Source organism: Lissotriton helveticus, chromosome 8, assembly GCF_964261635.1.
Source record: "Lissotriton helveticus chromosome 8, aLisHel1.1, whole genome shotgun sequence".
In the NCBI taxonomy this organism is placed as follows: Eukaryota; Metazoa; Chordata; class Amphibia; order Caudata; family Salamandridae; genus Lissotriton; species Lissotriton helveticus.
Window position 1 is genome coordinate 1,053,331,443 of NC_136069.1, and position 24,611 is coordinate 1,053,356,053.

Sequence of the window (24,611 nt, forward strand, 5' to 3'; positions counted from 1 at the left end):
GATCGTACAAGGGCTTTAATCAATGGGACACCATTGGAATCTCGACAGTAGGAGATCTATGGACCGCTACTGGTGTGATCCCTTTCTCCCAATTGCAGCAACAGTACGAGTTGGGCCCCAATGAAACATACAGATACTTACAAATAAAACATGCATTAATGGCAGTAATTGAGCCAGGGTCGACTGTCCCGGACTCATTGCCTCTGGAAGACAGACTGCTCACAGACTTTATACAAACAGGCGCCACCTCACTCACCTATCGTAAATTGCTGAATAATCTCCCGGACCCTCTGCTCAAGCTGAGGGAGAAGTGGGAAACTGAATTAGGGGCCATGGATGAGACAGACTGGAATGCCGCACCGGCGTCGCCACGAGAGCCGGGCGTTTCGGCTCGATTCAGACTGATACAATTCAAAATACTGCATAGGGTATATTACACCAGAACCGCCCTGCACAAAATGCACAGGGCAGAACACCCGTATTGTCTTAGGGGGTGTGGGGAAGAGGGGACACTACTGCACACACTTTGGGAATGTCCACTCATTTTGACGTATTGGCAGCAGATCATGCGCACCATCTCCCAGACCCTCGAGACCTCATTGACGCCAGATGCGCGTGTGTGTCTGCTGAATGTGTGGGAGGGAACCGACTTGACGCATCGAAAACGGCAGTGGATAACTATTGGGATCATGGTGGCCAAGCGAGACATCGCGCAGCGGTGGGGAGTGCCTGACATACCTACGTTGACACTGTGGTGCAGAACGATGGACAAACTCATGTTGACTGAACGGGCGGTATACAAACTGAGAGCCAACCCTCGCAAATGGAACGAGATCTGGAAAGCATGGAATAGATATAGAGGGGGAATATGCGAACCTCTTTCTGAGGAAGTGGAAGACAGTTCAGGAGATGAAGGGGAACTGAATGAATGAACATTGGGAGGTGGGAAGGAGGCAGAAGAGAAATAGAGACCATGTGCCATGGGGAACACTCGGCCTGGAGTTCAGGATGGGGTTGGGATACATAATGAAACACCTGCACCGGCAAGTGACAATAGAGATGCTATGAAATGATTAGCGATAACTATTTGATCTGTAAGAGTCTAAAGTTTTGTTTGATTTCTATAACAATGAGACAATTCATGATCCACAATTACTCCTGGAATGCCTATGTACATTATCCAAATTTGCTGCCGGACCGGAGAGTTGTCGGCTAAACAGCTGTGTAACTTCGTGGAGGTGACACTGCATGTGTAACAGTAATTGTTGATTCGTTGAATACTACTCTGTACTATTGGCATACTTAAAATAAAGTCTTACCAAAAAAAAAAAAAAAAAAATCTGCCATGGATCCGGCCCTCCAGGACCAGTTTGGGGACCCCTGCCCTAAAGTGATGATGTGCCCACAGGTGAAGGCTGCTTCCTTTCACAGAAAACTACCTACGGAGGACACCCCGGCAGCAGTCCACAACAAGCAAGGCAGTTGCAGTTCCTCAAGGATGACCTTTATAGAGTACATTGCTTATGGTGTATAAGTATAAAGGCATATTTTTCATCACTCCGATTCTTCCGTCCTCGTCCCATTACTGTACCATTTCACCTCACACAGACATAACATTGGATATTTTGCCAACTAACACATCGCATTAAAATCAGATTATCTAGAGAAACCCAATGAGCATACAAGCCTCCATAAGATATTACATACTAAAATTGGGGCCCCTAAGATGGATCTTATCAGGATTATATGAACTGCTTATAGATAACTTTAACTTACATTCCAGCCCTACCCTTCAGGCATCCAAATCCACTAGGCCAGACACGAACCGTTAGGATAAAGGACTTCTGGCCACTCATGGTAATTTTTTCTGAGTATTCAGGTTAAAATTTGCTCATTTCAAAATCTTCCATAATTGTCATTGTTCCCCTTTATGACTACATAAAGTGGCATTCTGCATCATTCTACATGTTGGAGACACAAACAAATTGTCTGTGCCCTGATCCAGGTCTCAAGGTTCTGCTTGGCATCAAAGTGCACTGGATCGAGGTCATGCCAATCCTATCTTTTGCTAGTGGATTAACCCTGACCCCATCGAACTGACGAGCAATTCTAGATGACATATTTGGCTGTACAATACCCATCAATCACAGATGTTGATAGACAGCGACTTGACTTGTTAAAAAAAAAGTGCAAAAAAGTTGTATTTGCCATTGTTATATCCATAGTGCCGATCATTGAAGAGTGTTTAACTGATCTTACTACAAAAGCAGACTGTGAAAGTGCAGTTCATACACTGAATTAAATGTTCTCATTTGAACTCATATGGGTGCCATATCTGAGGCCTGTATAGTCAAAAAAGCATTTGAGGTCAACTGACTACTTTCTAAAAAAGGGAAAACCAGTAATTTACAGTAGAATAGGCAACACGGGTAGGACTACCTTTTGGGAATCCATATGAGAGGAGGGGAATGGGGGAACGTGACTTTGCTCTAGGAAAATTCGATGCATTATTTGGACATGAGCAAGGGACCAAACACTTGTTTCTTTCTGACAACATCTGAGAATAGTTTGAAGCTCACAACAGTATACTTAACACTCAGGGGTCGCTTATGATGTTGTTCGGAAAGGCTCCAAATGGGATTCGGTATTGCAGAATCCAATTCAGAACTCTTGTTTGTGAACGAAATCTACACATTTCCCAATGACCGGTTACGATGCCCGGAAACCGTTCGGGCAGTCCAAATTGGTTCCAAAAGGCATTCAGACAGCCAGAGTCTTTCTGAGCCAAATCGTGCAGCTTTATGGACATGGTTTCCAAACGAACGATTACGATTACCGATTTGGACAGCTGTCCCAATTCGGTCTGCCCGACACAAAACTGCTGTCAGAATCTGTCTTTGGGGGCCTGTTGTGGGCCCCTCTTCACCCAGAGGTGTCCAATCGGGGCCTGTGGGGGTACCCAAGGGATCCCTTTTCCCAACCATGCACAATGTGGCAGGCACCATGGGGTGCCCACCACAGGGTGCAAGGTTTTGCCCAACCACCCCTTTTTTCAATGGGAGCCTGTATTCTTGTTCGGGAACACAGGATCCTATTGAAGCCAATGCGAGTCTGACCGAATGATGTTAGATAGCACCATAATCGGTCGTTCAGACTCACAGGATTCGATTAGTTCAGAAACTATTCCGAGACTGATTCGTTCGGAACCATTTCTGAACGACTTCGTAATCGGCCAATTAGCAGTGAGTGTAATATGTCTGTCATAATATGGAATCTTGAGTTAAATGCACTTTAGCAAACATTTACTACTACTAATTCGCTGGCCATAGAATTGCTAGCTCATGCTTCTTTTATTCCTACTGTCATTTTCTTTAGCCGTTATTTGTTATTTTCTTTTCTTTATATTACCTAAACCCTACAGAGACCTGACTTGAGGTCTTTTCAGATATAAAAATTATGTACAGTAAGACAATATGTTTACCTTACAATAAATAGAAAACAATTAAAAGATTGCAGAGAAAAAATCCCTATTTAAAGTTACTACTCGATAATCTGATGTGTGTAGCTGAGTGCCGATTGTGAAAATATAATTTGAAGAGATAAAATATGTCATAACCTTCACTTATGCTAGTCATACAAACAGCTTTTTCTTTTTATGGCTTATTCCATGGGCTTGTGTAAATAAATTGTCCAGTCTGCATTTTCGAGGCTCCCACCGGATCCCGAAGAATCTGCGACTCAGGACACAGACTTCCAGACATCTCTGACACTGACCTGCGCTCCCAGTAAAGCTGAGACCTGTGGCGGACACGAGAGATGTGGGACCGGAACACCTGGACATCCTGCTTTTTACAACCTGCACCTACTTCCCGAGGTCCAATCCGAATACTGACACTGCAGTCAACTAGATACTTTGTGGGACAGCTTGAATCCAGCTGCTGGTTGTCGTCGACACCTCCTGGACCTCGTGGCTGAAGAGACAAACTTGCCCATTTCACCTGAAATCACCAGACATTGGCTGGCAGCTTCCCATGGCCATCCTGGTCACTGGCTAGTGACCCAGACTCTGTCGCTTCTGCTTTCAGGTTCTTCACATCTCTGATCCACCCTTGGATCCACCCGGACACTTTTCCTCTGATCACCTGCAACAGTTCTTCGCAGCTCTTCATTGGAATCGACAGCAAAACCCGACACGAAAAGACACCTATGCACCCGGCTTCCCTGGGTGAGGTAACATGAATACTCCGGTGCTTCCGTGGGTATTGACTCTCCAAATGTTCTAGTCTAAAAGGGTTCCATCGCTGTTCACCTCCTTGTACCCTTAATCTTTAAAATTTTAACTTGCTCGTTCTCCATAGAAAGTCAATGGTAACCCGCGGCTGTGTTTAGACACTGCACGCATCTCCCGTGGGTCTCCTACATCCTAAACTTTGGTTGGTCCTAGAAGCCCCAGTGATACCCCAGGCCCTAGGCCTATTTTATATTCCACAGGTGATTCTTATACCACTATTTTAGTATATTGTGTGTGAGGCCCCTAGGGCAAAACGTATACTGTGCAACTTATCGTATGCTAATTAAGTTCCTTGTATTGTGCTTTTACCTCTGACCTCATAAAGAGCGCAGAGGGGTTGTGTTTAGAATAAATACATATATATTTGATATATACCTTGTGTGGTGTGTTTTCATTTGGTACTCAAGAGATTATAAAAGGTAAAACAACTTGCTTAACTCATCTCAAAGTCTTAGCCTGAATGCTGCTCTCCACAGCTACCAGTAGGATAGCTTTCTATAAGGTTAACTTTATAACAGACCATCAATAAGGGTCGTTTGGGCTGGTGCAAGGTGCCCACTAGAATAGTGGACATCATATACCAGGTCAACTTCTCACATTGGTGTGCAGCGGATGGGATAAGAGCTTGCACTTGTTTTACCAAATAATCTTGAGAATATCATTTGAAAAATCACATTAAGGTACCAGTAGGTACATATAAATCAAGACTTATAATACATACATTCTACTGAACTTAGAAGTTGTAGGTGGTAAGGGCTTAGCACATCCTGACTACAACTCCTAGAGAGGTTCTAGTAGGAAACAAGTAGTGTAGGTAGGTGCACACACCACACCTCACTAGTCATGACTGACTGACTGAAATTCTTATAGAGCGCACGAATGCCGCGGCGTCTTGGCGCTGAGAGTACTAAGAAGCAAAATGGGGCAGAATTAGGTCTGGGTGAAGAGCCAGGTTTTTAAGGACTTTCTAGAGCTCATTTTAGATTTTTGTGCGCGCAACGGGGGGGCAATGAATTCCACAATTTTGCCGCTTGATGGGAGAAGGATTTGCCGCCCCATCGAGCTCTGTTTATTCTGGGCTGGCACACTAGGTCTTGATTGGTTGACCTCAAAGTTCTAGAGGGTACATAACGAGGTAGAAGTTTGATGAAATCATCTGGTCCTTTATCATACAATGACCTGTGTACCAAACAGAGGGCCTTAAACTGAATGCGGCGCCTAACCGGGAGCCAGTGAAGCTCCCTCATTGCTTTAAGGGCAGGAGCTAGTGCCTCTCTGCCAGATGTCAGAAAGAAGCAGACATCTAAATATGATACATTCACTTTCCAAGCATTGAGAGGATTGTGTGCCATAAGAAAATTAAAGCAAGGACAGAGTCCCACACCCAACACCTGATAGATATCTTAGTGGCAGATGACTTAGCAAAAGCATCAGATACAGATACTCAGGGTAAAAGGGATGGGGGCGATCCATCATCAGAAGAGGATCCTAGTGGGGTTCCTCACCAGCACTCTGAGGATGAGGAGGATGAAGACCGGAATGTGGTTCCTGAAACCCATCTGGAAGACATAGGACTATCTGGAGATGGAGATGGCCACAGTAGGCCTTCCTTCATCCACCAAGTAGGCCTACTGGTGTACCTAGAAGACGGAGATCTCTCTCAGGAGAATCTCACCATTCTGGTTCATCAATAGGGTCCTCCGCCTCATCTCACTGGAGGAGAACATCCCCTGAGAGAAGAGAGCATGAAGCTAGAATGCGAGAAGTCAAGCTTAGGATCAGGAGGCAACAAGTTGCCCTTGAAAAAGAGACCCTAGCTCTTGAAAGAGAAAGATTAGCAGGGTTAGAGCCCTCTGGTGGCAGCAAAATCCCTGGTGGGAGGGATAGGTCTTACGACCATAAAAACCTAAGCAAGATTGTCCCTCCCTATCAGACTGGAGATGACATCCACAAGTGGATAACTGCTTTGGAGAGGGCCTGCAAAGTACAGCAGGTACCCCAGAGTCAGTGGGCAGCAATCTTGTGGCTCTCCTTTGCAGACAAAGGTAGAGATAAGGTCCTCGCTGTCAGAGAAGAGGATGCTGACAATTACAATGTCCTGAAGAGTGCTCTAATAGATGGGTTTGGCCTAACCACTGAGCAGTATAGGTTGCTGTTCAGAGATACCCAGAAGACACAGACTCAGTACTGGACTGACTTTGTAGATTGTCCTACTAAGGCTCTGGAAGGCTGGTTACTGGGCAGTAAATTAAGTGACTAATAATTGTCAGAACCAGCTATTGCATCAGCACTTGGTTGACTCTGATTTGACCTCTCCACAAGAATTGGGTAAGAGGGCAGACAAATGGGTCAGAAGCAGGGTGAAGCAGAAGGTACAGAACAAAAGTGGTGACCAGAAGAAGCTAGACCAAAAGGGTGGGGAGAAAGCAAAAGACCAGAAGTCTTCTCAAGGTCCCCAAAAAGCTTCTAATGGTGGGGCTCCCCAACAATCCAAAAAGAAAGAAGGTCCAAAGAAACCTTGGTGCAAGATTTGTAAAGTTAATACTCACTGGATCAGTGATTGTGCCACAAAGGAGACAGGTCCAGCCATCATTGCCCCTATGGCAACTGTTCCCCCTAGTTCAGCTCCAAGTGGTGGTTCTCAACACAAGGGTGTAGTAGGGTTAACCCTGGGAACTAAGATGGACTCTGGCCTAGTCAGAGTACCAACTCAAGCTGTTTTGATCTGTGATGGAGGCATGGATTTGTCCTCCTCTGTGAGTCCAAATAACTTGGGCATGTACAGTCAAACTCCTTTAGTCAATGAGAAAAAGGTTCTGGCCTACAGGGACACAGGTGCCAGTGTCACAATGGTGATACCTGACTTTTTGGACCGTGGACAGATCATACTTGGTCAGACCTACCAAGTGACCAATGCTAGCAATGTCACTACCACACATATTATGGCAGTTGTTAATTTCTCCAAGGGGAGGGGTAACTGGCCTTAAGAAGGTTGTTGTTAGTTCATACCTCCCTGTAGAATCTTTGCTTGGCAATGACCTAGAGACTTCAGCCTGGTCTGAAGTGGAATTTAGGACACATGCAAAAATGTTAGGTATCTCAGCACATGTTCTTGGAGTGACTAGGTCACAGGTCAAAACTTGCAACACTGAACAGGCACTGGATACTGGAATAATGGACAAGTTGCCTACCAGGAAAAGGAGCAGTAGGGTTAAGGATGTGCCTTTCCCCCTGCCTCAGGATGAGGATCAGCCTTCTGAGGAAGCTGATTGTGAGCCTGAAGAAGGAACTGTCCTAGAAGAGCGTGAACCTGATCAGGTTGAATTTCTTGGGACAGGGGGACATTCCAGGGCAGATCTGAGGCAGGCACAGTTGGACTGCCCTTCTCTTGAACCCCTCAGACAGCAAGCTGCTGCTGAGGCTGCAGGGAATGCTAGTGGAACCCATAAGGTTTACTGGGATGAAGGGCTCCTGTATTCAGAGGCTAGAGACCCCAAGCCTGGTGCTTCCAGGAGGTTGGTCATACCTTTGGCATTCAGGGGCTTCCTTTTTGGCACTAGCCCATGACATTCCCCTTGCAGGACATCTTGGCCAGAACAAGACTTGGGACCGGCGTGTCCCTCACTTTCACTGGCCTCACATGTCAGAAGACACAAATGAGTGTTGTCGCTCCTGTGTAACCTGCCAAGCTAGTGGCAAAGCAGGTGGCACTACAAAGGCCCCCCTGATACCACTACCTGTGGTGGGGGTTCCCTTTGAAAGAGTTGGGATTGACATTGTTGGACCAATGGATCCCCAAACAGCCTCTGGGCACTGCTGTGTTCTGGTGATAGTGGACCATGCCACCAGATACCCAGAAGCTATACCCCTTAGGACCACTACAGCACCTGTTGAGGCAAGAGCCCTCCTGGGAGTGTTTTCAAGAGTGGGTTTCCCTAAGGAGGTTGTATTAGACAGAGGTGCAAACTTTATGTCTAGTTACCTGACTGCAATGTGGAAGGAGTGTGGAGTGAACTATAAGTTCACCACACCCTATCACCCACAATGCAATGGTCTCGTTGAATGGTTCAACAAGACCTTAAAGGGCATGATTAAGGGTCTCCCTGAAAAGCTCAGGCGGAGATGGGACATCCTACTGCCCTGCCTTTTATTTGCATACAGAGAGGTCCCACAGAAGGGGGTTGGCTACAGCCCTTTTGAACTTTTGTTTGGGCATCCTGTAAGAGGACACCTTTGTCTGGTGAAGGAAGGATGGGAGTTACCTCTCAAACTTCCCAAACAAGACATTGTGGACTATGTACTTGGTTTCCGTTCCAGGATGGCTGAGTACATGAAAAGGGCATCCAACAACCTTGAGGCTAGTCAGGAATTGCAAAAGGCCTGGCATGACCAAAAGGCTGTACTGACTGTTTACTAGCCAGGACGAAAAGTGTGGGTGTTGAAGCCTGTGGCCCCAGCAGCTCTCCAAGACAAATGAAGTGGACCCCACACTATTGTTGAACAGAAGGGAGAGGTTACCTATTTGGTAGATCTTGGAACTCCCAGGAGCCCCCACAGGGTGCTCCATGTGAACAGACTGAAACCATATGTTGACTGGGCAGACATGGGCTTGCTCATGTCTACTGATGAAGGACAGGAGGAAGAGAGTGACCCTCTCCCAGACCTGCTCTCTCAGAACCTTGCTGATGGGCCAATTGAGGATGTAGTCCTTGGCAGGCAGCCTCACTGACCAGCAGCAGAGTGACTGCAGACAAGTTCTGGAAGGCATACAGACATATGTTTTCACTTATTCCAAGTCAGACTACCTGGTGCACTCGTGAAATGGAAACGGGGGACAGTCTGCCTGTTAAAAATAAGATTTACAGGCAACCTGATAATGTCAGGGACTGCATCAGGACAGAAGTCCAGAAAATTTAACTGGGAGTAATTGAACCTTCAGATAGCCCTTGGGCTAGTCCAGTAGTCCTAGTGCCAAAACCTCATAGCCAGGGTGGTAAGAGAGGGATGAGATTTTGTGTAGACTACAGAGGTCTCAATGCTGTCACTAAGACAGATGCCCATCCAATACCCAGAGCAGATGAGCTCATAGATAAGTTGGCCTCTGCCAACTATCTCAGCACATTTGATCTGACAGCTGGCTACTGGCAAATCAGGTTAGCCGATGAGGCCAAGCCAAATACAGCATTTTCAACCCTAAGTGGGCATTATCAATTTGTGGTGATGCCCTTTGGTCTGAAAAATTCACCTGCCACATTTCAAAGGTTGGTGAACAAAGTCCTCTCAGGTCTGGATGACTACTGTGCAGCTTATCTTTATGATATTGCTGTATTTAGCTCCACCTGGGAAGATCACCTGATCCACCTGAAAAATGTTTTGATGGCCCTGTAAAAAGCAGGCCTAACTATCAAGGCTACTAAGTACCGGATAGGGTAGAGTCAGGTTGTGTACCTGGGCCACCTTGTAGGTGGAGGCCAGGTTCAACCATTGCAGAGCAAAATCAAGACCATAATGGACTGGGTTGCTCCAACCACCCAGACTCAGGTCAGAGCTTTCTTGGGCCCTGGGTACTATAGAAGATTTGTCAAGGGGTGTGGTTCCATTGTGACACCCCTGAATGACTTCACTTCTAAGAGAATGCCTAAGAAAGTTCAGTGGACAGTCAGCTGTCGAAAGGCATTTAATACCCTAAAGCAGGCCATGTGCACTGCTCCCATTCTGCAAAGTCCTAACTACTCCAAATAATTAATTCTTCAAACAGATGCTTCCGGGTTGGGGGTAGGGGCTGTGCTATCACAATTGAATGATGAAGGTCAGGACCAGCCATTAGCTTTTATATGCAGAAGGCCGACCCCTAGAGAGAAACGTTGGTCAGCTATTTAGAGGGAGGCCTTTGCTGTGGTTTGGGCCCTGAAGAAGCTGAGGCCTTACTTGTTTGGTACTCACTTCACAGTTCAGACAGACCATAAGCCCCTCTTGTGGCTAAAACAAATGATGGGTAAAAATCCCAAACTGCTCAGGTGGTCCATTTCCCTACAGGGGATGGACTATACAGTGGAACATAGACCTAGGAGTAACCATGCCAATGCAGATGGACTCTCCAGATATTTTCACTTAGAACATGAAGACTCAACTGGTCAAGGTTAGTTTAATGTCCCTGCATTGGGGGTGGGGGTGTAGGAGAGTAGTGTCTGCTTCCTATGGTTACCCCCACTTTTTTTGCTGTGATTCTCTGGTTTTTCAACTTTAGTATGGCTGTGGTCCTGCTAATTAGGCCCACAGTCTAGCTGTTCTCTCTCTAAATGTATACCTTGTACTTTAGGTACATGCCAGATTGGTTACTGGGTCACTCTTGTGAGCCCCTGTAGGGTAACCTAGGTACCCAGGGCATAGGTGCACCTTGGGCCTACCAGGGGCTGCAGCATGTATTGTGCCACCGCTGGTTAGCCTTCCAAACTGACACCACAGGCCTGTACTTACAGCCTGGCTAAGTACCCCTTACTTAGATATAGTATACCTATATCTATCTCTCTCTCTCTCTCTCTCTCTCTCTCTCTCTCTATATATATATATATATATATATATATATATATATATATATATATATATATATACGGACCCACGCGACGCCAACCGACGTACGCATTGTGGGACAGGTGCTTGAAAATGAAGGCTAAAAGGTGTAATGCTCGTGCGGAACTATGACCAGTAACCCACTGTGGATAAAGATATGTTGAACATTGATAGGTTTGCATGCCGGCTCACTGGAGTTTCATTATTTTGCAACTACAGATCCCAGAATGCTGCCGAGGAGAGCGGCCACGCACACATGGTCTGGAGATCCTATTTAAATGTAGAGGCAACCGCGGCATGTGAATCCTGGGGAGAGGGGTTGGCCTAACGGCTAAGGCGCTCGACCTCGGACCTGGGGAACTTGGTTCGAGTCTCGGTAACGACGCCAAAAACCCCCTGTGATTCTGGGCAAATCACTTAATCTCCCCGTGCCTAAAAATGTGTCCTCAAGAAGTGTAAACCACGAAACGCGTCAGGCTGAAAGACTTTGACTGAAATTAGTTGGTATCCTGTGTTACAGCCTTCATTAAAATATTTAAGCCTTACCTACCTGTTTGAGGACTCTTCCGTAGGGGTAACTCTTGTTGTTTGGATTAAAACGGCTGACCCAGCCGTGGAAGAGGCCCGCCGTGTGCACGGACCCACGCGACGCCAACCGACGTACGCATTGTGGGACAGGTGCTTGAAAATGAAGGCTATAAGGTGTAATGCTTGTGCGGAACTATGACCAGCAACCCACTGTGGATAAAGATATGTTGAACATTGATAGGTTTGCATGCCGGCTCACTGGAGTTTCATTATTTTGCAACTACAGATCCCAGAATACTGCCGAGGAGAGCGGCCACGCCCACATGGTCTGGAGCTCCTATTTAAATGTAGAGGCAACCGCGGCATGTGAATCCTGGGGAGAGGGGTTGGCCTAACGGCTAAGGCGCTCGACCTCGGACCTGGGGAACTTGGTTCGAGTCTCGTAACGACGCCAAAAACCCCCTGTGATTCTGGGCAAATCACTTAATCTCCCCGTGCCTAAAAATGTGTCCTCATGTAACGTAACGACGCCAAAAACCCCCTGTGATTCTGGGCAAATCACTTAATCTCCCCGTGCCTAAAAATGAAAAAAAAAATGTGTCCTCATGTAATGTAACTGGTGCTATGTAAAGCGCTCTGATAACTGATTCGGTTCGGTTCTAGTTCGCGCTATATAAAACTCTGCAAAATAAAAAAAATAAATAAAAAAAATAAAAAATCCTGTAACTGAAGCCTCTGAAGAAGTGTAAACCACGAAACGCGTCAGGCTGAAAAACTTTGACTGAATTTAGTTGGTATCCTGTGTTACAGCCTTAATTAAAATATTTAAGCCTTACCTACCTGTTTGAGGACTCTTCCGTAGGGGTAACTCTTGTTGTTTGGATATATATATATATATATATATATATATATATATATATATATATATATATATATATATATATATCCAACACTTGCAGAGACCCATTAAAGAAACTGCCACTGGAGGTTAGTAAATTGCACTTTTAATGGCAGCCTGCTAGCAGTTTCTCAAAGGGCTGGATGACTCGAAAGTTTTTTTGCCAAAAGTTCTTTATGCCAGACGCGTTTCAAGAGCAACATGCTCTCTTCTTCAGTGGCTTGAGGTTTGTGCTGAAGTGAAGCACAGTTAATAAGTATCACCTGCCTGTAGGGCGTGGCCGACAGCACGGCCTCATGGATGATGTAGTCGCCAGTGGGTTGCGCTTCATCTCACAGCATGTGAATTAAAAATTAAAATCCAAAGTGGGTCGAGGTCACTCAGACTTCAGTCCGCTGCCCTGCTTTGTGGCTGACATTGCGATCAGAGCGAACGCCATCCTGCATTTGGCGCAGGCTCACCTTCCATCCTATTTGCCTGGCGCCGTGTGGAACCTGCAAGGACCCGCAGAAAGCGATGGGCAGTTCCTGTTGCGACCGGGACAGCCGCCATAAATCCAACACTTGCAGAGACCCATTAAAGAAACTGCCACTGGAGGTTAGTAAATCGCACTTTTAATGGCAGCCTGCTAGCAGTTTCTCGAGGGCTGAATGACTCGAAAGTTTTTTTGCCAAAAGTTCTTTATGCCAGACGCGTTTCAAGAGCAACATGCTCTCTTCTTCAGTGGCTTGAGGTTTGTGCTGAAGTGAAGCACAGTTAATAAGTATCACCTGCCTGTAGGGCGTGGCCGACAACACGGCCTCATGGATGGTGTAGTCCCCAGTGGGTTGCGCTTCATCTCACAGCATGTGAATTCAAAATTAAAATCCCAAGCGGGTCGAGATCACTCAGACTTCAGTCCGCTGCCCTGCTTTGTGGCTGACATTGCGATCAGAGCAAACGCCATCCTGCATTTGGCGCAGGCTCAACTTCCATCCTATTTGCCTGGCGCCGTGTGGAACCTGCAAGGACCCGCAGAAAGCGATGGGCAGTTCCTGTTGCGACCAGGACAGCCGCCATAAATCCAACACTTGCAGAGACCCATTAAAGAAACTGCCTCTGGAGGTTAGTAAATCGCACTTTTAATGGCAGACTGCTAGCAGTTTCTCGAGGGCTGAATGACTCGAAAGTTTTTTTGCCAAAAGTTCTTTAAGCCAGACGCGTTTCAAGAGCAACATGCTCTCTTCTTCAGTGGCTTGAGGTTTGTGCTGAAGTGAAGCACAGTTAATAAGTATCACCTGCCTGTAGGGCGTGGCCGACAGCACGGCCTCATGGATGATGTAGTCCCCAGTGGGTTGCGCTTCATCTCACAGCATGTGTATTCAAAATTAAAATCCCAAGTTGGTCGAGGTCACTCAGACTTCAGTCCGCTGCCCTGCTTTGTGGCTGACATTGCGATCAGAACGAACGCCATCCTGCATTTGGCGCAGGCTCACCTTCCATCCTATTTGCCTGGCACCGTGTGGAACCTGCAAGGACCCGCAGAAAGCGATGGACAGTTCCTGTTGCGACCAGGACAGCCGCCATAAATCCAACACTTGCAGAGACCCATTAAAGAAACTGCCACTGGAGGTTAGTAAATCGCACTTTTAATGGCAGCCTGCTAGCAGTTTCTCGAGGGCTGAATGACTCGAAAGTTTTTTTGGCAAAAGTTCTTTATGTCAGACGCGTTTCAAGAGCAACATGCTCTCTTCTTCAGTGGCTTGAGGTTTGTGCTGAAGTGAAGCACAGTTAATAAGTATCACCTGCCTGTAGGGCTTGGCCGACAGCACGGCCTCATAGATGATGTAGTCCCCAGTGGGTTGCGCTTCATCTCACAGGATGTGAATTCAAAATTAAAATCCCAAGTGGGTCGAGGTCACTCAGACTTCAGTCCGCTGCCCTGAGTGATCTCGACCCACTTGGGATTTTAATTTTGAATTCACATGCTGTGAGATGAAGCGCAACCCACTGGGGACTACATCATCCATGAGGCCGTGCTGTCGGCCACGCCCTACAGGCAGGTGATACTTATTAACTGTGCTTCACTTCAGCACAAACCTCAAGCCACTGAAGAAGAGAGCATGTTGCTCTTGAAACGCGTCTGGCATAAAGAACTTTTGGCAAAAAAACTTTCGAGTCATTCAGCCCTCGAGAAAATGCTAGCAGGCTGCCATTAAAAGTGCGATTTACTAACCTCCAGTGGCAGTTTCTTTAATGGGTCTCTGCAAGTGTTGGATTTATGGCGGCTGTCCTGGTCGCAACAGGAACTGCCCATCGCTTTCTGCGGGTCCTTGCAGGTTCCACACGGCGCCAGGCAAATAGGATGGAAGGTGAGCCTGCGCCAAATGCAGGATGGCGTTCGCTCTGATCGCAATGTCAGCCACAAAGCAGGGCAGCGGACTGAAGTCTGAGTGATCTCGACCCACTTGGGATTTTAATTTTGAATTCACATGCTGTGAGATGAAGCGCAACCCACTGGGGACTACATCATCCATGAGGCCGTGCTGTCGGCCACGCCCTACAGGCAGGTGATACTTATTAACTGTGCTAAACTTCAGCACAAACCTCAAGCCACTGAAGAAGAGAGCATGTTGCTCTTGAAACGCGTCTGGCATAAAGAACTTTTGGCAAAAAAACTTTCGAGTCATTCAGCCCTCGCGAAACTGCTAGCAGGCTGCCATTAAAAGTGCGATTTACTAACCTCCAGTGGCAGTTTCTTTAATGGGTCTCTGCAAGTGTTGGATATATATATATATATATATCCAACAGCTGCAGTATCTCAAAACGCCGATTACCACGACAGAGACACCACGCAAGTCCAACGTTCCTTTAGGCACAAAGTTTATTTAGGTGGGGTTTTCAAAATCTGACGCGTTTCGGGCATCCGCCCTTGCTCACAGACAGTCAGTAAATGAAATGGCTCTCACTTAAATAATACTTGTTCCACTGTTTTTTTCGCAAAGGCATTTTTTTCGTACTTGCATTTCAACCACGTGTAAAATAGAAAGTGAGGACACACTACTCAGAAAAAGACCATATTGAGTACCTCTTCCAAACAATTTAAAGTGCATAATGCAGACACAGAATAAAAGTCAACATTATTAAAATTCTGGTGTGCGCGAGGTAAAGCAAACGAATATACATTGAAAATGTTCAAACAATGCATATTGAAAAAGGGGGCGAGACCTATTTATATAGCAGCATAAAATGCATTTAACCAACCAAACTTATATTCAATTTTTTTTTTTTTTTTTGATTATAGTCCATATTAATTGATACCTGTGCAAAATAAGCAAATCGACCAGTTGTGCAAATAACTTTCTGGTGTGCAAAATATCGCTCAAAAAGTGCCATTAGGGGACAATTTTGTGCAAAACCATGCTTATCAAAGTGCAAACATCGCAATATATAGACAATTAAATAGTTTCCAGCATCTATATTAACATTTCTTTAGACCTCAAAGTGCAAAAGACACATAGGGTATATGGACCGAAAAGTATATATATAAATATATAAATAAATATATTTCAATTGATGAAAGTGGTTAAAATAGCATTAAAATTTTGAATATCTGCATACATTTTAATGCTATTTTAACCACTTTCATCAATTGAAATATATTTATTTTCGGTCCGTATACCCTATGTGTCTTTTGCACTTTGAAGTCTAAAGAAACGGCTCCTCCTAGCTTCTTCAGCTAGGAGGGGCCGTTGTGGACATATATATATATATATAGCCAGTAGGTATATATAGTTAGGATTGTTTTCCATAGGGAAATCGCAACATTCTATTGGGAATAACTATGGCGCCGGTTGAGGAATCTCCCTGAAATTTTCCTTACCTTTGCCTCGCGGCGCTCCGCTCCTTCCCTGAAAGTTTGGGGGGGATTCGTCAAGCGGGGGCCGAGATAAAAGGGGGGTCCCAAACGTGTTTTCCCCATGTTAATTTCTATAGGGCGGTTGGACTCACTTTTAGCCCGAACGGCTGAATGGTTTTCCACCAAACTTGGCAAAATTGTAGGGACTGGTAGCCCGATGTGCCTTTGCTATGTCTCAAGATATGTGCTCCAGTGGTTTTTACGAAAATTAACTTTGAAAAAATATATATTGGGCTACATTGGGCTATATATATGTTAGAGCCCAAATGTAGCCCAATGTAGCCCAAAGTAGCCCAATGTAGCCCAATGTAGCCCAAAGATGGCCACCAGAGACAAAAAAAAAACAAATGTAGCCCAAATATCAGCCAGATGTAGCCCAACTATAGCCCAATGACAGAATGTCCCAGAGTGTTCTAAAGAACAACTAGAGCGCTAACAGTCTTACTTATGACAAACGTATGGCACACCTGAAGTCATCTTGAATGGAATAAAGTGTTAACACTTAAAACATTTAATTTGCAAAGGAACAAAATGAGGGGGTTCATTTTGCCATAGAAATTATGATTAGTGCTGAAGAAAGAAAAATTAGGGCACATTTTGAGTGACTTCTCAAATCCTCTTATATTTCATTAAAAAAATTCTGATATGCAGTCTCCCAAGATGGCCACCAGAGACAAAAGAGCCCAAATGTAGCCCAAATATCAGCCAGATGTAGCCCAACTATAGCCCAATGACAGAATGTCCCAGAGTGTTCTAAAGAACAACTAGAACGCTAACAGTCTTACTTATGACAAAAGTATGGCACACCTGAAGTCATCTTGATTGGAATAAAGTGGTAACACTTAATACATTTAATTTGAAAAGGAACAAAATGAGGGGTTTCATTTTGCCATAGAAATGTTATATATATATATATATATATATATTCACTGAGTATAGTTAGGAATTAGCATTTAAAAAACCTTTGAAATTCACTGAAAAAACCATAGGTTTCAGGCCTTATATAGTTAGGAATCAGCATTTAAAAAACCTTTGAAATTCACGGAAAAAACCATAGGTTTCAGGCCTTATATAGTTAGGAATTCGCATTTAAAAAAACCTTTGAAATTCACTGAAAAAACCATAGGTTTCAGGAGTTATATAGTTAGGAATTAGTTTTTAAAAAACCTTTGAAATTCACTCAAAAAACTATAAGTTTTAGTGGTGTTATAGTTAGCTGGACATTTTACTCATACACAACTAATGAAATTGCTCCTATATAGTTAGTTGTACTAACTATATTTCGCGCACCCGCAATCCACTGCTGATGATGTCACATATTAGATCATTCATGACATGGTCAGTGACATCACTGATGACATCTCAAATGACATCACTGATGACATCACTGATGACATCATCCACGTGACAATCACATACACCTTTTCATACACTATTACAATTTTTCATCACTGTTTGTAAAATACAGAGTATCATATTTAAATCCATTGTCAAAGCAATACAAGTATCTAAAAATCCACTCAGTGATTCATAGATGTATACACACATCTAATCACTTACCTATGGATTAACTCATACATGCTGTCAATGAACAATAGAACACTATCAAAAATACTTATACATCTATATCGACATTAAACATCAGCACGCATCCTATTCACATATGAAGTCATCCTACTCACTTATGCAAACAATGGATCATACTTACATATTTACTTAGCAAAACACTTATACAAACACCACTTCTTCTATTCATTTAGATAGTAAGTCATACTTAGTGAATTATAAAATCATTATTACAAGTATACAGTTATCCATACACTCACTCACACAATCATTGTGTCTTATGTTTGTTGGACCTGTACCTTTGAGAAATATATTTGCTCATCACCACACCCATAAAGAGATTCCCTCACCCAAACTGTTAGAACATGTAGTTTTAACTTCATATATCTACTGAATCAACTATTCACACATCTTTGGACAGTCACACACCCCCCACCGAACCACACACACTTTCACACTCCCATACAAATACTCAGTTAACTAATCAATAACTAATATAGACTTTCACATAGCTAGTAACCAACTGTAGAATCAGTTTACACAACAACTGACAAAGTGATACAGATATTCACACAGTTTAGTCACTATCCACTATATTTAGTGAGACATTATAAATTGGTCAAGTAAACAGTCAATTACACTGCTACTAAATCCTCCATCCAAATATTTATTTATATATATCCACTCATTCTTCAATGTAAATTGCTATATATATAATGCATATTTAAATAACGAAGCAAACCACATTCACTGGATGATGTCATCAGTGATGTCATTTGAGATGTCATCAGTGATGTCACTGACCATGTCATGAATGATCTAATATGTGACATCATCAGCAGTGGATTGCGGGTGCGCGAAATATAGTTAGTACAACTAACTATATAGGAGCAATTTCATTAGTTTTGTATGAGTAAAATGTCCAGCTAACTATAACACCACTAAAACCTAAAGTTTTTTGAGTGAATTTCAAAGGTTTTTAAAAAACTAATTCCTAACTATATAACTCCTGAAACCTATGGTTTTTTCAGTGAATTTCAAAGGTTTTTTTAAATGCAAATTCCTAACTATATAAGGCCTGAAACCTATGTTTTTTTCAGTGAATATATATATATATATATAGACACATAGTAACGTATAAGTCACTCCTATGGCAGGCCTTGACGATCCTGGAGTCAGAGTGGTGGTTTTGTGTGAGAGGGTGCCCTAGCATGAGCTGAACCCCTCTGCAGCTTTCTGAACCATCTCCTTATAGCTGTTCTATGATATGGCCATACCATATACTCTTAATTGCATTATAATCCTTGCGGTTAATGCTAACTTTGGTTTGGCTTCATCAAAACATGTTGTGTAAGGTGTCAAACACTTTGGAATACTACCCCCCAGCCAGTCCTGGCGGCGGGGGTAGCACTCCACACTTCTAGAGGGAGAAGACATGTAGTTTCTAGCAAACCCGGTTAAAGTTAAACCGAGCCCCAGCCTCACAAAATGGATGCTGCTGCCACAGACACGAGTCTGCCCTCCTGCTGCTGGACGAAACTCTGTCAGGGGAGGCGTGGACCTTAAGTTTCCTGTCCAGGGAGGTGCTCACCTCCCCAGACATGCTTTAGTGTATTGGGGAAGGAAGGGTTGCATTCAGTGAATGCTTTTCAGAAACTGCCTGGGGCACACAAGGTGCTCTATGCATTTGCCAGTTCAAACCGGTTGCTGGGTCACTCAGCCCCAGCTCTGGCACGAAACTGGACAAAGGGGAAGGGGTGTAACCACCTCTTCCCCAGGTCCACTCATAGGAGGGACCTTAGAGTTAATCCAACTCCTAAACTTACTATAAGTTTTGAACCACGGTCCCTAAGACTTTAGATTACCCTGGACGAAACTCTGCAACATATAGCTTGGACCTTCGACATTCCATATTGACTGGAAGAGGAAGAAATCTCCCTTGTGGTCAAGGAGTGACCACTCTGCTCAAACACGTTACAAAAGGGGGTGGTGATGGACGGAGCATCTGAACCAATCAAACACTCACACCCAGTCAAAAGATCTGGGTTTGATCCATCACGGTTCTTTAGCCCACTCTGCCACCCCAGTTCAGACATGGCTATATGCAAATCAGTCTGACCCTGTGCCTCATGGGAACAGTCCAGCCCGAACTGCCAAGCCATGCCTTCCCTGGACCGGAAACAAGCTTCCGAGGACCGGTTTCTGGCATTCCAGCCGTCTTCAGCCCGGCTTGCTTGAATCCAGTGGCAAAGTGAGCAAGGGACTCACGTCTGAGCATACCCTGCCACACTTATGGTGGCCAAAGCGGTACAAAAGGGGGTGGTGATGGACGGAGCATCTGCACCAATCAAACATTCACACCCAGTCAAAAGATCTGGGTTTGATCCATCACCGTTCTTTAGCCACCCCAGTTCAGACATGGCTATATGCAAATCAGTCCGACCCTGTGCCTCATGGGAACAGTCCAGCCCGAACGGCCAAGCCATGCCTTCCCTGGACCGGAAACAAGCTTCTGAGGACCGGTTTCTGGCATTCCAGCCGTCTTCAGCCCGGCTTGCTTGAATCCAGTGGCAAAGTGAGCAAGGGACTCACGTCTGAGCATACCCTGCCACACTTATGGCGGCCAAAGCGGTACAAAAGGGGGTGGTGATGGACAGAGCATCTGAACCAATCAAACACTCACACCCAGTCAAAAGATCTGGGTTTGATCCATCACCGTTCTTTAGCCCACTCTGCCACCCCAGTTCAGACATGGCTATATGCAAATCAGTCTGACCCCGTGCCTCATGGGAACAGTCCAGCCCAAACTGCCAAGCCATGCCTTCCCTGGACCGGAAACAAGCTTCCAAGGACCGGTTTCTGGCATTCCAGCCGTCTTCAGCCCGGCTTGCTTGAATCCAGTGGCAAAGTGAGCAAGGGACTCACGTCTAAACATACCCTGCCACACTTATGGCAGCCAAAGCGGTACAAAAAGGGGTGGTGATGGACGGAGCTTCTGAACCAATCAAACACTCACACCCAGTCAAAAGATCTGGGTTTGATCCATCACTGTTCTTTAGCCCACTCTGCCACCCCAGTTCAGACATGGCTATATGCAAATCAGTCTGACCCTGTGCCTCATGGGAACAGTCCAGCCCGAACTGCCAAGCCATGCCTTCCCTGGACCGGAAACAAGCTTCCGAGGACCAGTGTCTGGCATTCAGCCGTCTTCAGCCCGGCTTGCTTGAATCCAGTGGCAAAGTGAGCAAGGGACTCACGTCTGAGCATACCCTGCCACACTTATGGTGGCCAAAGCGGTACAAAAGGGGGTGGTGATGGACGGAGCATCTGAACCAATCAAACACTCACACCCAGTCAAAAGATCTGGGTTTGATCCATCACTGTTCTTTAGCCCACTCTGCCACCCCTCTGCTCAAACAGGCACCAACTGAATCTTTGCTGGTCTGCATTTTTGAGGCTCCCGCTGGATCCCCAAGAATTCATGACTCAAGACATGGACTTCCAGACATCTCTGATGCTGACCTGCGCTCCCTGCAAAGATAAGACCTGTGGCAGGCACAGGAGATGTGGGACCAGAACTCCTGGACATCTTCCATTTTGCAACCTGAACCTACTTCCCGAGGTATCCCAAAGTTGTGCATTGGGGTGCTTGAAGCCCCAGTCCCGAGCACCTTTTGCACCGAAGCTCTGACGCCCACACTCCACGAGTGTCCCGTGGGCCCGCTTTGTACAAATTTAGCTCAATGTGTCTTTGTGGTTCCTAGTCCGTTGGATAGTGAGCCCCCAAGAAGACCAATCCTTGAATTATTTTGCTTTCCTGGTTGCTCCAGGCTTGCTCCAACGTCTCTCCAAAACAGAAGTTCCTTAAACCTTGCTGGTCTCCACCAAAGCCAATCTTGACATCCTGCATGGATTGCGTTTGCCAAGGCTTGCTAGGTCTAATCCAGATACCAACACTGCAGTCAACTAGATCCTTTGTGGTACAGCTCGAATCCAGCTCCTGGTCATTGTCGACACCTCCTGGACCTTGTGGCTGAAAAGACAAACTTTACCTTTTCACTTGAAATCACCCAACATTGGCTGGCAGCTTCCCATCTCCATCCTGGTCACTGGCTAGTGACCCAGACTCTGTCCCTTCTGCTTTCAGGTTCTTCACATCTCCGATCCACCCTTGGATCCACCCTAAGATTTTTCCTCTGGTCGAATGCAGCACTTCTTCGCAGCTCTCCATTGGAATCGACGACGAAACCCGACACGAAAAGACACCTATGCACCCGGCTTCCCTGGGTGAAGAAACATGAGTACTCCAGTGCTCCCATGGGTATTGACTCTCCAAGTGTCCTAGTCTAAAAGGGTTCTATCGCAGTTCACCTCCTTGTACCCTTTTTCTTTTAAATTGTAACTTGCTCGTTCTCCATTGAAAGTCATTGGTGCACGCGTCTCCCGTGGGCCTCCTACATCCTAACCTTTGGTTGTTCCTAGAAGCCCCAGCGATTTCCCAGACCCTAGGCCTGCTTTCTATTACACACATGGTTCTTATACCACTACTTTAGTATATGGTTTGTGAGGCCCCTGCATTGACGACCGCGGGGAAACATGGCGGCCGCAGGTTAGAACGGCTTGCACGCTCAGAAGCAGTCTCCTAAGACCCTCGCTGCTACTGCTGCAGATGATCGGTTTCACCGATAATTAAACATACCTGTTCGCTGAGCCTGTAGGGGAGGCTTGGAGCATCGATTGAGGGGGGTTTGCGGTGATTTTGAGGCATATTGTAATCACGGTTACGGGCTTTCACGAATGTGCCCGCCAACGCTGTTCGCCTCACCTGTCTCCGCCTCTCTCCTGTGCTGGCGGCGGGCAGCCGTGGAGATCAGGCGCGGCCGAGCGGCCGCTGCTCGGAGTACTCACACGGCAATAGCATTCAGAGGAGGGAGAGGAGAGGAATCACGGAGGGTCGTGGCATCGATCGGCTCGGCCGTGGAGGAGACGAACGGCACAACAGCAACTGCAGCGGAGGCTGGTTTGGCGGATTTTGGTGATTTTGGTGATCGAGGTATCTTCTCTCAAAAACTAAGTAAGGTGTTTGAATTATTCAAGGAGGGGTCAAGGGCAGAGAGCGATTTAACCGAGGACTTGCAAGTAAGAGTAACAAGGAGCAAAACAAAAAATAGAGGTAAGGAGACTGGGTTAGAGGAGAACGAACTACAGTTCCCAGAGTGCACCTTGGGGGAGATTCAAAAGAAAGTACAGGTGCAAAGAAAAAAGTCAGAAATAGTGAAACACAGACACACTACTCAAAAACAGCTTAAAAGCAAAAATAAGAGTAAAAAATGTAAAGCTCCAGGTGACATAACTCCATCACTGCGTTCATATTTTAGAGCTCTGCCACAAGTATTGCAGATTACACAGGATATGGCCGCAGCTATGGAAAATAAAGACTTACAGCAGGACAAACAGGATAAGCAGGACAAACAAATAGGGCATGGCTTATCCGCCTCGAGGTCAGACTTATCCTTGGCTCCATCACTAGAGGGGGCAATGTCTGAAGCAATGTCTGAAGCCCTTGTAAGATCTATCCAGCCTACCCTGCCTGATTCAGAAATGCACACAAAGAGTCTCACTAATAACGTAACATCTGCCCGACAAAAGGAAATCTTAGGAAAAGAGACTCCAGCAACTGTAATGGGGAAGGAGAAAAACGCAACCGACCAAAACTTAGACTTAGGTTTCGGAAACGCACTTGAGGCCATAGTCTCCTCTATTGCAGCAATGAGAGAGGAGATAAGACAAGATTTCGCAGTTTCTAAAACTAACCAGGGTGAAATTAGAGCAACCTGTGAGGAACTAGGACAAAAGGTTGATGGCCTATGTGAGAGAACGGAAGTACTAGAAAGCTCGGTAGGTCTTCTGACCACGAATTTGGAGTCGGCCAGATCAAAAATACATACTCTCCAAAGAGATGGTGATAACATGAGAGAGAGAATTGAAGTGCTAGAAAATTACTCTAGATGCAATAATATTCGAATCCTAAAAATTCCAGAAGGAAAAGAAGGTGGGTGTGGAAATCAACAAAAAGGCACAAACCAGACACTAGGCACTCAAAGGCGTTTGGTGATGATGGCGCAGCGCCCGACCTGGTAAGTGTCCGCCCAGCTCTGCCTGCTGCCTCTTTGCCTTGCTGCTCACCGGGTGCCTGTGCGCCGCCTCAGACCTAGGTACCTCACTTCCCCACAACGCCGCACAATCCGAAAATACCGCCTGTGCCCGAATTGGCACACAAGGAAATCTCCTTCCCCACTTCCTTCCGTGCTTCAACACAAGACTCACACTGTCCCGAGACCTGCTCTGGGGATCGTTCACACTGCTACGTGAACTGCGAGGCAATTCTCCTTCCTCACTTATTCACCACAAACAGCTTTATCCGCTCTCCCGCTGTCAGCCGTGGGCTTGCTCTCATACCGCAGTCGGCAACACTTACGGTCTCGCAGTCGTCCTTTCCTCCTTACTTTCCTGCTTCAGCTAATGACCTCGCTGTAGCTTCTTTAACTGGAGGTTCCTTTGCGACGCGATCCGTCTCTGCTATGCCGGGCGTATTTCGTCAGCAGTCTGTTACTCAGATCTCAGCTCCGTTGCTCTGCTGCTACTACCAGCCAGATATCAATCTTCTTTTCTTGCGTGTTGAGGTCGCTGATTGTACTTTCCCTCGTCGCCAGTGTGGAAATCAACAAAAAGGCACCAATGTAGATTAACCAATAGTCTTTATTGACAAGACTCAACTCCAGCGACCTCAGCCACAGCCTGACGTTAGGCAGCCTCTTCACACACTGTCCCCGGCGCTCGCCTTGGAATGCTGGTCGCGG